The sequence below is a fragment of the Acipenser ruthenus genome, chromosome 13 (genome assembly GCF_902713425.1).
Source record: "Acipenser ruthenus chromosome 13, fAciRut3.2 maternal haplotype, whole genome shotgun sequence".
In the NCBI taxonomy this organism is placed as follows: Eukaryota; Metazoa; Chordata; class Actinopteri; order Acipenseriformes; family Acipenseridae; genus Acipenser; species Acipenser ruthenus.
Genome location: NC_081201.1, coordinates 14,698,862 through 14,703,861, shown reverse-complemented (window position 1 = coordinate 14,703,861; position 5,000 = coordinate 14,698,862). Strand labels below are relative to the sequence as shown.

General features: G+C 43.0%; 1 non-coding gene across 1 annotated transcript; it reads right to left on the bottom strand.

The window, feature by feature from the left end:
- Positions 1-4,661: 4,661 nt before the first annotated feature.
- LOC131697249 (U5 spliceosomal RNA) lies at positions 4,662-4,776 on the bottom strand. The gene has a single exon (XR_009307096.1). It is a non-coding gene; the product is annotated as a U5 spliceosomal RNA (small nuclear RNA).
- Positions 4,777-5,000: the final 224 nt, after the last annotated feature.

Sequence of the window (5,000 nt, the reverse complement as noted above, 5' to 3'; positions counted from 1 at the left end):
ATGTAAAATTTCCCTTACAGGTAACCTCCCGTGCACCACTAACCAATTTAAATCTTTTAACCTATTATCTAAACCTTTCGGCTGCACCCTTCCCCACACCTCTTTTGTGACCCCCCCAACCAACTCCAAACCCTCCCCCTCAATGATATTTTTATACAGAAGTTTGTGCTGTGTACATAATTTCTCTGTTTTACAAATTGGATGTTTCTTTAAAAAACCAACTGCACACTGATAATGCTCTGGCAATACCTCTGCCTTTGGTCTATTATTCGACCAGACAACAATATTTCTCATAGTAAAAGAAAACCATAATGAAACAAAATACTGACATTTATGAAAAACCACTGGATTCAAAGCAATACATAAAGATGAAAAAAAAATACAGTCCAATTTAAGAGGGATGTTAGGAACATCCCTCCCCCCATCCTCCACCCTCCTATACATGATATCCCTCTTGATGTATTCATATTTCCCCCCCCAAACAAAATCAAAAACCATTTTAACCAAAATCTTTCTGAATTTATATGGTAAAGGAAAAATGTAAGATAAATACAATAAAAATGGAAGAACATCACTTTTTAGCACTAACACTTTCCCCAAAAAAGTTAACTTCCTACACTTCCATAATCCTATTTTCACCCTTAACCTTACCAATTTATCCGCCCAATTCTTAACCCCACTCCCCTTGTGATAGAATGAAATCCCTAATAACTTTAACCCCTCAGTGCATAACTGTAAACCCCCTGGTACATCAGACCTATCCCTCCAGGCCCCAAGAAACATAACCGATGATTTATCCATATTCAATTTTGATCCTGATGCTAAGGCAAACTGTGCAAGAACCTGAAGAACTCTTTCCAAACTTCTGTCTGATGTCAAAAAAAGAGTTGTGTCATCCGCATACTGCGAGATCTTAACAGAGACACCCCCACTCCCTGGTAACAACAACCCCTCAATCCCATCATCCACTCTCACCGCCTCCGCAAAAGGTTCCATATACAAAACATACAACAGAGGAGACAGTGGACACCCCTGCCTCACCCCGGAAACTTGTAAAATGAATTCCCCCAGATGCCCATTAATATTCACCCTACTACCCACCTCAGTGTACAAAATTTTTAACCACCTCAGAAACTTTTCCCCAAACCCAAAATGTGCCAAAACTCTAAACAAAAAACCTTGGTTCACCCGATCAAACGCCTTCTCCTGATCCAGGCTCACCAACATTAGAGGTACCCTCCTATCCTCAGCCCAACTAATTGCATCCCTTGTTAACATCAGATTCCAATGAATCGATCTACCCACCACCCCACAGGTCTGATCCTGACTTACAATTAACGGCATTGCTTGTTTTAACCTCTCAGTCATAACCTTTGCGATTATTTTATAATCCACCGTTAACAAAGTGACTGGCCTCCAGTTCCTCAGGTCCATCTCATCCCCTTTTTTAAACAATAAAGAAATCACACCATTCCTCATAGATTTTGACAAACTCCCTGTACGAAAAACTTCTCCGACCACCATTAATAATACTGGCCCAATTACCTCCCAAAAAGTAACATAAAATTCTTTAGGGAGACCATCTCCCCCTGGCACTTTCCTATCTGCCATTTTATTAAGCGCACTTTTCAACTCAGCAACAGTGACCGGTCTCTCCAAACTCTCTCTCACCTCATCAGACAGCCTGACATGCACTTTATCCAAAAAAGAGGCCGCAACCTCCTCATTAACCTCTTTTTCTGAAAATAATTCTTTATAAAAATTACTAGCACAGTCTAGCATGCCCTCTGTATCCACCACCGTGATCCCATCTTTCCCCTTTAAACCCCTGATCACCCTCTTTTTTTGTTCACCCTTCACCTGTTTAAAAAAATATGAACTACATGTCTCATGTTTTTCTAAAAAATCCCCCTTACACCTAAACAAAAAATTACTCGCCCTTTTTTCCCACACCACCCTCATCTTATCCTTAAGTTCCCTTGCCTTTTCAAAATCAAAATTACCCCCTGTGTTTCCCCTTATATACACCCCCTCCAAATCCTTCTGTAACCCCAAAACCGCTCTCTGCTCCTTCCTCCTTCTATTCCTGCAGAATTGTTGAGTAAGTATCTTAATTTTTCCCTTTACCCCCTCCCACCAAACTAGAACAGAATCACAATAACACAACATTTCAACCCATCCCTTAAAATGAAACACAAAAAGCTCCCTAAACGTTTTATCTTCCAATACCTCACAATTAAATTTCCAAAACCCGCCACCAAACACCGGTGTTGTGAAACTAATAATACATTTTAAACTATCGTGATCTGAAAACCATAACGGAGATGTATTGCAAAAACTAACAGACAACACATTTGAAACAAAAAAATAATCTAATCTACTTTTTGCCCCCCTTGAATTTCTCCATGTGATCCCTTCCAACCCTGGATTACATTTTTTAAAACTATCCACTAAACTAAAAAGTACTATAATACCTTTTAACACCCCCACCGTATAATCGTGCACATTCCCCTTATCTAATGATACATTAAAATCCCCTCCCAAAACTATATGTCTATTTGTCACAAGGAGATCCTTTATGGCAACAAAACAGTCCTTTCTAGAAACCAAATCAGTAGGTGCATATACATTAATCAGTCTCAGCTTTTGACCTCTCCAGTTCACATCCACACACAGAATGCGCCCTGGCAGTACTGAAATGCATTGCACTACCTCCATCTCCTTGTCCTTTAATAACACCCCTACCCCAGATGAATGCACCCCCCCCACACTCCACCTTGACTCCCCTCCCCCCCAGTCTTTTGTGTACAAAGCAATATCAGAAGCATCCCTTAAATGAACCTCTTGCAAAAAACAAAAAGAAAATGACAAAGAATTTAAATAAAGAAACACAGAAACTCTCTTATTATAACCCCTCAAACCTCTTACATTCATAGAAATAAAAGATAAAGACATAATGCACTAAAAAAGATATGAAAAGCAAAAAAAATAAACCATCATTCACAAGTGAGAAAACCACAAAAAACCCCTCAAACCATTAGTCCCAAAAAGTCTATCCCTAGAAAGGGCCCATACCTTCTGTATCCACATAACTCCTCTCATTTTGTTCCTCTGGTAACCCCATGCCTGAGTCATAAGGACCTGGACTCACCGGTGAAAGACATAAAACTGCCGACTGCAGCACCTCTTCCTCCAAACCAGTGTCCGGTATCATGGAAGATGATGAAGAAACCGACCCAGATACCTCCTCTGCAGTCCCTGACTCCACTAAACATAACTGCTGGGAAGAAACCGCCTCTAAGCCCATGCGCTGCACGCCCACTATCTTCTTTGGAGTCCCCTCTAAACCAACAGACGCTGTCTCATGCTCCACTTCTTTGTTCCTCTTCCTCCCCTTTCCCCTTCCTTTTCCTTTTCCCTGAACCAAAATCTGCTCCGTCGTATCAGTCACGCCATCAGGGGTATCTCCCCACGACACTCCTTCCATTTCTTCTTCACCACCTTTTACCTTATCACCTTCTGCTGCCCCTCCGTCAGGCACAGCAATGTGCCTCATCTCCTTCAACACTTTTTCAATTGGAGGCATGTCATCCACCACTTCCAATCCATCTGTCTCATGGCCCCGTGCAACATCAGCATATGTCTGCTTCCGCTTAGGACAATTTTTAAACAAATGCCCTTCTTCTCCACAGACATTACAGCTCTTATTTTTCTGACAGTCTTTTGAAACATGTCCCAGTTCTCCACAGTTCCTGCATCTCTCTTGTGTACACCCGACCTCTATATGGCCAAAACTGGAACATTTTCTGCAGAACAGGGGCTGCCGTGAATAAAACAGATAACCCCTATCTGCTCCAATAAAGAAATTTGCGGGGGGATGACGGAACCCATCATATCCTCCCTCCTCTTGCCGAAGCAGCACCTGAAACTGTCTCTTCCCGTTCCAAATTTTAAAGCCGTCTCTAAGTAACTTTGCCCCGGAAATCACATCTACATACCTGGACAGGAAAGCACTTATGGCTAAATCCGACACATATGGATTGTACATATGTACTGTTATAATCCGGAAATTTGTTTTAGCCAAGGACTCCACGGAAAAAAAAGATAAAGGCTCTTGATCCTCTTTAGCATTACAAGTATCAAGAAGATACTGAAAAGCTTGTGCGCTATGCAAAGTGACGTCCAAAAATTTCGATGTTCCATTCCTTTGTAAACAAAAGATTTCTTCCGGCTCAAAATTCAAAACTCCCAGCAATACTTCACGGATAAATTGTTCTCTATCCAGCATCTCTTCCTCCGCTCTTCCCTTCCACAAAAATCTTGCAGTATTCCTAAGCCCAGCCCGACCAGCTGACTTAAATGGATTGTTGTAGGTCATCCTGCACACCGCCTTCTCTTTCTCCTAGTGAACAAATGCTGCGGTCATGCCACACACACCTGATCTGAGCCAAGAGGCCGAGAAGCGATGCCCACAATGGTTTTGACCAAACGCCCCGGGCGCGGCCGCCCGCCGGAGCTGCCGGGGTACTCGCTTCTTGGACTGAGGGGAAAAATGGGAAAAAGAAAAAAAAAAGAAAAAGAAAAAAAAAGGTGCCAGGCTCTAATTATTAACACGGCCGGCGCCGCTGTGCTCGTTCTGCTTTTAAACCCATGTCGAGCCCCACCCCGAGGGGCAGGGCTAGCCAAAAATTGCATTGAACTCATAAATGCTCCTCTCCACGGAAATCTTTAGTAAAAGGCGAAAGATTTATTCGAACTGAAGAGAAGCCAGAGTGTGGTTTTACTGGTAGCCCAGCCCTTCCGGCCGGCCCAAAGGCCTTCTCCTCTACCCGGCGGCAAGGCCAAACAAAACCAAACAAAACAGGGAACTCTTCCCAAAACGCAAGTGCCGTTCGGTCCCGGCAAAGGGGCGCTTTGCTGCTGCTGCCGCCTTGAAAGCGAGGGCTCCTTGCCCCACTAAACAGCTCCGTTTCTGCTTTACCGCTGCGCTCGTCCTCCTC